Genomic DNA, 9625 nt, shown 5'->3' with positions numbered 1-9625 from the left:
GGTTCTGTGGATCTTTAAGCTAGACATTAATAAATATCAAAAAATAAAGGCATGAAAGAAGAAGAAAGAAATTCTAGAATTCTTCAATTGAACACTGAAAGCTAATTATTTCATTGCTGGTTAGTCACTAATGTTGCCAGTTTACCTTTACAGCTTACTAAAGCAGAGACAATCTAACTCTTTTTTTAGCAAAAAGCTTCCATTACCTTCAAAGTAGGTATAATGACTCGATCACATTTCTTGTACTGTTCAAGCACCCAAAGGATGTCGGTAGATAGCATATATTCTCTTGACCTTCTCTCATTAGGGTCTTCAGATTCAACTGCTTGAAGATAGTCCAACAATGCAGAGAATGATACCTTCCGTAAAGAATCTTGCAATCCACCAATTGAAATAACTAAGCCAGACAACGCTGCTCTACTATAACAACTAAACTTGAGTAATTTTATAAATCGTGGATATGAAAAGGAGGGTGCCTGCAAGCAAGTCATAACAACCTCTCCATCAAAGTACTCAAACATAGATCAAACCACAGAAGAGATGACCCTTTGCACACTTACCCCCCATTTTAAATCTGCTTCATTAGGAACAATTTCTTCTAGCTTTTCCCTCAGTGGTATGAATGGGACAAATATTGTCCTGTTGTACAATATTCTTTGGAGAACTTTTGCAGCAGCTTCTCTTATTTTGTCCATCTTCTCTACGGCTTGCTTAACAATTCCTTCAATCAAATGGACAGCAAGATTTGCATCAAAAAATGAGAGCATTTGGTTATTCACAGCCCCTTCAGACATCTCTAACAGAGACTCAACTCCATAGGATTTTCTACAGGAATCCATGAAACAGAGGATATATGTACATGTCTCAAGGCCTTCCATAGCAGCCTCACGAACCCAAGAACCAACATCACCTCTGTTATCAACAGAATAATCTTCAAGAGCTTTAAATAAACTTGGCATCACTTCATCCTTGATCACTCGGCACACAGAAATGCGATCCTCTTCAGAACAAATATCAGAACATTCTCTTGCCTGAGTTAATGTCTTACACACTGAAATGAGTCCTTTGACAGCATTTACTCGTGCCTCAGCATCTCTGTCCTCAGGGTTGTCCTGCAAAGAAAATATCCAGTTATGCAAGTTGATTATGCTATTAGGTTCATGATTGTGGGAATTTTTAAAAGGCTAGTATCTTTTTATGGAGAACACCTCAATTGCACAAGAGCTACAAAGCTTCAAAAGCACTTGTTTCCCTCGATCAGCCAAACATTCATATGGTAAAACACCTAGTGCTAATGCAGATCCTCTTCTTACAGCAACATTTTGATCAGTCAGTTGTTCCAAGTACTTTGCTGTTACACCACTTGCAGTTCCACTTTTTGCATTGACAACGTATGCTTGCACAAAGTGTTGGAGAGCTCTAACAGCAGCATTCTGACATTTTTAATCAAATTTTTATGCACAAATTCAAAATGTCACAGCATAAAATCATAAACTTATTAGCAAAAGTTTGAAATTACAGGACAAGCACCTGTATTTGGGAATTAGGATGCCTCAAATTATCGTTAAGAGTATCAAGTAAACTCCGCTTCATCTTTTCCGGCAATGTCAAACAACACAAGGAGATGCATTCAATGAAGCGGGAAACAGCAGAACGCATTATCTCTCCACCCTTCCCACGATAAAGACGTGCTTTTTCTATAGCAGAAACTATACCAGCTACATCTTTCTGTTTATCTGAGGAAGGAAATTGGACAAATTTGTAACTTGGTTTATGCATTTGCTAATTAAACAGCAATATACTTACTCAAACTAGGACCAGGACCAGGGACTCGGAAAATGACATATTTTCACTTACAGTAATGAAACTCCACAAGAATACCAACTTTTCCTCATCAATTTAAAGCATAAACCCATTCCCCAAAAGAGTTGGTTTGTGGCAATATCAAGATAGAATGGGCTTCAATTCCATTCAAAAAATTAAGCCATTATTTAAGATTTCACACAATTACAGACATCAAGATGCCCACAATATCATCTACTAGAATTCAGTAAGACAAATGATGAACAACAATTTATTGAAAACTAGAACTCTTGTGCCTCCTTTTTTTGAGTGTTTAATATGATTCTTATAGGATAAAATGCTAACAATAACATATTAAAACTCAAGAAAATGAAGATGGGAGACATTCATGTAATTTGTGTTTATCAAATGGAGCAAGTACAAGACAATTATTCTGATATTTCTTGTTCCAACACCATTGTAATTTTTCTAAATGCAAACATTATTGAAATTAATGAAATAAAATGGGCTCTAAAAATGAAAAAATAAAAAAAGTAAGGCAAGCACAATAATTTGGAATAGTTATATGTGAATTGTAAAAGCACCAAATGCAAATAATCTATGCAAAACAAAGTGTCAAAAGAAGAAAATGAGATCACTAACCAGTGGCAAGTACATAAGCACATTGATGTAAAGCCAAAACAACTTCCCCTAGTGCCAAGGTCGCACCATGACGCATGCATAAATCAGAGGATAGAGTATAAGGAATCAATTTCTCCAAAACAAAGCCTGCAAAATATTCTGGATCATATCTGACAAGAGCGGAAAGCGCCTCTGCAGCAAGTTCTCTCAAGCCTTTGTCCTAGAGAAACCAATCACCTTAAAACTATGACAAAAACAAGAACTACAAGTATGATAATGATGATAGAAGAAAACTAAGCAAAAGAATGCAATTACTGCCAAGTGCTATGACAACATTTATGACTGAATTCTTTATATCAACAGTAACCCTGGTGAAAAAAGGAAAATTAGATCTGCCTAAACCCAAAAAAGTTAATTAATCAGAAGTAAACTCCACGATACATCTCATAATTACGTCAACCATGGTCGTAGATGGTTTCTATACATCAACGTTCAAATTGTATGCTTTTGAAAAGAAATGGGGTTTTGGCGAAATAGGAGAGGAACAGAGGTTTACAACATTATGCTTCAATTCCAATAAAATGATACTGTTGTTAGAAAAGAATGCTACGGTTTTCAAGACAAACTTTTGCATTGACAGTTATATTTTAACATGATTTATGCTTTCACTAGTATTTTCTACCTATAGAGCCTGCGTCCCTTGCTGAGAGCAATACTTAGATTAAATAGCATTTTCATACATACCCAGTGACCAATCTTGTTATACAGCAGTTCCTCCGCAAATGGATATAGGTATCCTTCGTACTGAACAATGGAGACGGCAACATGGAGGTAAGAGTTTACTCGTGACGAAAGTGAAAAATAGTCTGCAGTATTCACAATGTCAATGCCATGTGGATAATTGCCTTGTCTTCCAACATTCTCCTGAAAAGCAGCTGCTGCTGCTCTTCTGCAATTGACCTAAGCATCATAAGTCAAGCTTTGGCAGTCAGAAAAGAATAATGGAACAATTGTTTGATCCGTGAAAAAAAATGCAGAACAAACACCTCACGATCATAGCAGGCCACTGTTAATAGATGTGGAGCAAGCTGTTCCAATACTTTTCTCATATCAGTGTGATAATATGCCCGACCAAATGCCCAACAAACATAAGCAGCAGCATCACGCACATGAGACCCAATACTATGTGGGCCTCTTCGAATATCATAATGCAATGCCTGTTAAGGAAAATTTATTCTCGATCAATATCAGAGCTGCACCACTTGTCATATCGGTATAACCCAAATACCAGCTTGATGCTTGAGGCATAATTTAACAAATTTCTAGTAATAATCTTAAAAGCAATAAAGTGCTATTAAGTAAACAGATAAGAGATGTTGAGGGGAGATACACTAAAGGCCACACAAAGCACAACCACAAAGACTTCCTAACTCGTACAATTTTAACACATTTGCTAGAATCCACCACATAAAAGAACAGATTTTAAGTGACACAATGAATCATGTCACCCAAAAACAGAGACAAGACTTGCAATATGAACCATATATACTGAAAACTACCACTATGCATGCGATCCAAAAGTTGAAAGGGAATAGAAAAGGAATTACAAGGGAAAAGAAAAGACATGAACTTTTATTCCTTCTTATTGATTAGATGCTTATTAGGAGATGGAAGGAAGTGAAATTGCAACCAACATTGTAGTATTAAAGCTTTAAAAGAATATTCTAATTGTGCTGGTGAGAATTTAAAAATAAAAATCCAAAAAGTTCAAATTTCTGAAATTCTGTTTCCATCCATTTCTCTTCAATTTGAGAGAATGCTAAGTGAGCTAATTCCCCCTCTTTCCTCATTTAAACACCCTAATAAAGGAAATTAACTTGATTTCCTTTCCCATTTTCCTATTTTTCTTAACTGCCCTTGGAACAAATAAAAAATGGAATAAAATTTAATGATACTTAATTGTAATAAGTGAAATCACGATAGAAAAGAAATAAAAGATAAGAGGCAGACAATTTCCCACAAAAATGAAGTGATGCCATTAAAGAAAAAGGAAAAATAAAAAATAAAGATCAAACATTCAAAATGGCTATCCAAAATCTCAAACAAAGTAGTAATATAGCTTAAAGGAAAAAGTAAAGGTTTCAATCAATATGCAATGGTGCAACCTTCACAACAAAAGGTACAACTTTGGGAAGATTGGCAGGCAATAGCAACCCTCTACGTGCTAGCTCAGCCAATGATAAACAAGCTCCATGCCATGAGCCATCACCCTGGAAAATTATATATTTCACTATAGCTTGACACCGAAAAGTTTGTAAAGAAAGTTAATTGGAATAAATAATATCAAATAAGTAACAGCATAAGCATACTTCTCCAGGTGAAAACAGCTCCAAAACATATGACAAGACCTCTTCTGAGAGGGCAGATGTCAAACGGGAAGTTACACGGCCTATACCTTTTGCAGCAGACCAACGAACAACAGTGTCCTGCTTTACCAATAATATCAACTTTTAATCAGCCATGAAACTGGCAAAATTAACAACAAACAAATTCAATATCGTTCCAATACTCTTCTACACAATGTTAATTTCAAACAAAAACAATAAACAAGAATAAATAAGCAAACATGTTTATTAATGAATAGCCCATAAGTCCATGTAAAAATTATATTCATGTTTAGAAGATGACTGAAAATAAAGGCCTTAAACAACAAGGCCTAATACGTAGAGCATCATGGCTAAGATGTGAGGCTTACTTGTCAAGAGAACAAAAATTGTACAAGAAACCTTATGAAACCACTTCAAAATGGAAGTACAAAAATTAGGAGAATTTTTAGCCTGGGTTTCCACCTTAGACTACCTAGTTTAACAAGACATACACTCAAGGTCATGGCAGGGTATCCATCTTACAATCTACATAGTTATAGTTTAATAAGACATACTTGAGGTCATGGCAAGATCTCACCCTTTCAACGTACCGTGTCTCTCAATCCAGAAAGTAAAATCTCAATGATCTCTTCTACAATTTCTGGAACATCCATATCTTCATTTTGCATGTGATTTGAAGTTTCTTCTGCTTTGGTGGAGCACATGTTTGCAACAGGACTCCATTGATCAGCTCTTTTAGACACAGGTTGAGAAACATGCACTCCAAGTGAGTTGGTTCTGCCCTATGGATAAGACAAGAAAGAAATAGGAGTAGTGTTATACTTGATGGCTTTAACAAGTTAACAAAAAGATATGAATTCCCAAGATAATCATTCTGAACATATGTAGCAATATAAAATAAAAATAGTTAATTAGGACAGTAACTAAAGAAGCATGAAAAAGGAGAGCCCACGACAACATTCCTACAGCCATTAAAGAAGTAGTGAAGTACCTCAAGAGAGGATCATTCAACAGTATCTCCATCATTTCTAACTTTAAAGTAATACAAAATAGAAAAGAAAATATGAAGTAGAGTTTATGGAGCTTATAAAGCAAGAGTCCACAACTCCACATACCAAGCAATGGACCGATAGATATCAGTCTGGATGGCTGTGTGTGTGATAAGAAAGATATTTTTGTATCTATGGCTTTTCAGAAAATGGACCTAAGTATATTGCAAGGCAATGAATCCTCCAACTTGCCCTTAACCTACCAGTAATTCACATTTGGCAAATGAAAAGTAGTCCTATCTGCCTGATGCAACAGAAAAAAAAAATAAAAAATAAAAAAAGATAAGAAACACAAGTATAGCGGGGTTCTTCATATGCACCCCAGCGCCCGCAAACCTCCATAGGCATCTCCAAGTAGCCATGGAGTAATTCAATATTGACGCCCAAAAAGTGAAGTATCCTAAGGTTCATGCAGAAAAGCCAAATTGAAGATTCTAATTTACACATATGCAAACACATCTTTTTCTAAGCAGTATAAGTTACACTACTTTCATATTTAGAAGATTCATAAACTAAAAACTTTAAGCTTAAAGATGGTTAAACCCTAAATTCAAACAGTCTCAAAATGCACGTCAAAGATTGAAAATTACTAACCACATAACACCAGGCTGGTGAACGATGGGGGAGGCAAGTCAGTCCTATCCGCTGAGTTAACTTCACCAAATACTTACGAAGCAATGGACTACGAGCTGTGGTATCAGACTTGACTAGTGATGAAACATCATTCCAAACAATGGGAACAACATCCATCAACACTTTCCGACCACCTGCCTGGCTACAAGAAATGATATGTAAGACATCAAGTAAAAACACAGTGCAGTTCCACAAGCCCCCCAACCCCCAGCTCCAATATAAAAAAGTTAGGAAAGTGAAGTATAAACAAATAATGAGACACACCAGTGAATTGATATATAAGCACAATAAAGCATGATTGACAAATTTTTCAAATACTAGATTGTAAAATTGAATTTTCTAATAAGGGTAAAAAAAGATTAAGAAGTGCAGTATCTACTTTTAAAAAACCACTACCAACATTCACATTATAGCAATAAGAACCAAAAAAAAAAAAAAAGAACAAAAACCTTGAAAATAGCAGCCAGTGCTTCCACAACACCTAGTAACTGAAAGTGAGACATGACTTCATCTGTGCCTGAAGATAATACTTCATGAGCTCATTCATTGAAGCTGAAAGAGAAACAACAAAAAGCAGTAAGTGAAAGCAGGCTATAAAAATTTTTTTTGGTCATAATGGAGGGCTTTACACTCAATGATCACAACTATAAAGGAACTTCATGGGACCATGAACGTCCAACTATATCATCCCCTATGATTGAAGCCATCTGAATTGCAGGCGATTGACGATGGCTTATCTATATTCCTTGTCCCTGAGTCACACCCTCTAGTCGCAAGCCAATCCCCACTTTGATACCCTCTTTAAAGACATGTTGTTATTTGACATTTAAATTTTTATTATTAAAGACAAACTCTTCTGCAGGGGTTACGATGCTACCTTAACATGTCAATTCTCTTCATTAGCCAATCCAACACTAGCTTACAATCCACGCCAACAATCATATTCTATAGCCCTTGCCCAAACTAACTCTAGGCTCTGGCCCTTATACATAACAATGTTCAACCAATAACTTTCGTACCATATATAAAGTTGCCATGAGCATTAACAAGCAATCGCCTCATGCTCATTTGGCACTTCTTTGGAAACAGTCATTTTCAAATGGATGTTCATGTACCTTTATCATCGGAGGCCCATTTACTTTATGTTTCTCAGATGAATCTCTTGCCTTCAAGATCCCATTCACATACCAATTCAAGATGTGCTTATGGGGAATTAACCAATGGGAATCTTTTAAGCTATTCATGCAAATAAGTATAATCCATGTAATCAGATATTTAACTTCAAAAGAAAATAAACATCTATAACAGACTCTAACAGAAAAATAAAATGGAGTAAGGACCATAATCAACTATATAGTTTCAATCATTAACACTTTAAAAGTAAGCACTAAGCAGTGAAATGAAAAATGAGAAATACCTGGTAAAGGCCTTTGTCATATCGGGACGCGTTAGAAGCCTAGAGAGCAGCAGCCCAGCCATGGTGCGCATGGGACCCGCATTGGAAAGGTAATCCTTAGAGAACTTCAATATCTTCAAAACAAGGGGGGCAGGCTCAAGTTTACCGAGATCATGACTATTTGCAATACTAGAATCAACAGAGGAGATATCGAATGGAACTAATACAAGAATTGAAAGCCACAGAAGTGTCACACATTTTGCCTCCATCTCTCCTGTACTTTCCTGCCGCAAAGACGTAGCTGAAGCCATATCATGGCACTTCTCCAAGAGAGAGACTGCAAGTTCCAAATCAGAAACTTGATGCGGAAAGAACTTGATAACCGCCTTGTATCCACAAACCGTAACCAGGCAATATATAATGATGCATATGGGCTTAATTACTTCAAGTATCTCGTCCGAAGCAACTCCTAATTCAATTGTTTTACCGCGCACAATCGACATCAAAGGAGAAACTACGCTCTCTAAGTAAGGCTCCAGTAGTTGTCCTTCTTGCTGATACTTGTCCATCTGAAACATCATATGAGAATTAATGGATCCCACAATCATGGGTGATTTAATATCACAATGAAGCAGTCTTGAAACAGATAATGAAGAAAGAAGTGAATTACAATGGATCGAATTCTGTGGACGGAAGAGGGATCGGAGACGCGGCCATTGGAAACGATGTCTTCGAGGAGGGATTTAACAACCTTCCACTCCTGCAAGAAGTACTTCTGCAAAACCCTCTCCTTGGAACCGTGCTCGTCGTCTTCTTCTTCCACTGCCATTTCCTCCTCCTTCCTTAGTGTCTCTTCTATCACCGCCGCCATTCTCCTTTTGATTTGTATGGACACAGAAATGCGGTTACAAATCCCGCCGGAGACCCTATAAATCTGAGAAAAAAAAAAAAGACAAAAATTTGTAGTGCGAACTGCGAAACATGTGTTGTAAGCATTCGGTCGATTATCTGAACCGAACCGATTAAGAAAACCAAAAATCGAATTATCTGAAAATATGGACCGAACTGAACTGCTATTTTAGGAATAATCGAATCAAGTTCGATTAAAACCGAAATTATTAAAAAATCTACATTAAAATCATTTCACAACTAATTTTCTTCATGCTGCAGAATTTCATTTCTGCAAGCATAGCTGTGATTCTGCGGCATGCGAAATCACATTGCTGATGGTAGAATCAATTCTGTATATTGGATAAATCACTAGCTTTACAAAAAGTAGTGTTTATGTCATACGCAATCAAAGAAAGAAGAAATGTACATTAACACCAAGGACAAGAGGCCGATAATTAAACAAAAAGAAACCCACAGTAAAGCGAATTTTTCAGTCACCAAAAACTCACAGTCAGCCATGAAAACCCACAATAAAGCATTTGAAGGCGATGATTAAACAAGGGGGAAAAAAAAAAACCTTACTCTTGCTGCCGAAACCGATAAAGAATCGAAGATGATGAGATGAGACAAGAAGTAGGGCGAAAGCCGGAAAGGGAAGGGGAGAAGCGGCGTAGTCTCGGCGAGATGGTCAGGACTCAGGCCAGAACCTCAAGCGGCGGCGAGAATTCGTGGTGGTGTACCAGCAAATTATCCAAGGAATCGAGGTTACATTGAAAATCGGTCAGTTTGTTTTTTTCGATTTTTTTAGACAAAAAAACCGAACTAAACACCAAAATTTCCAAAAA

General features: G+C 36.6%; 1 protein-coding gene and 1 pseudogene across 1 annotated transcript in view; one reads left to right on the top strand and one right to left on the bottom strand.

Moving 5' to 3' along the window:
• Nucleotides 1-9625, top strand: part of LOC110663008 (arginase 1, mitochondrial) — an 81617-nt gene that overhangs the window by 56829 nt on the left and 15163 nt on the right. The gene's annotated exons all lie outside the window — the stretch shown is intronic.
• Nucleotides 142-9576, bottom strand: LOC131177698 (tubulin-folding cofactor D-like; annotated as a pseudogene).

The sequence above is a fragment of the Hevea brasiliensis genome, chromosome 2 (assembly GCF_030052815.1).
Source record: "Hevea brasiliensis isolate MT/VB/25A 57/8 chromosome 2, ASM3005281v1, whole genome shotgun sequence".
Taxonomy (NCBI): Eukaryota; Viridiplantae; Streptophyta; class Magnoliopsida; order Malpighiales; family Euphorbiaceae; genus Hevea; species Hevea brasiliensis.
Note: the sequence above shows the minus strand (reverse complement) of the source record. Positions and strands in the feature narration are given on the sequence as shown.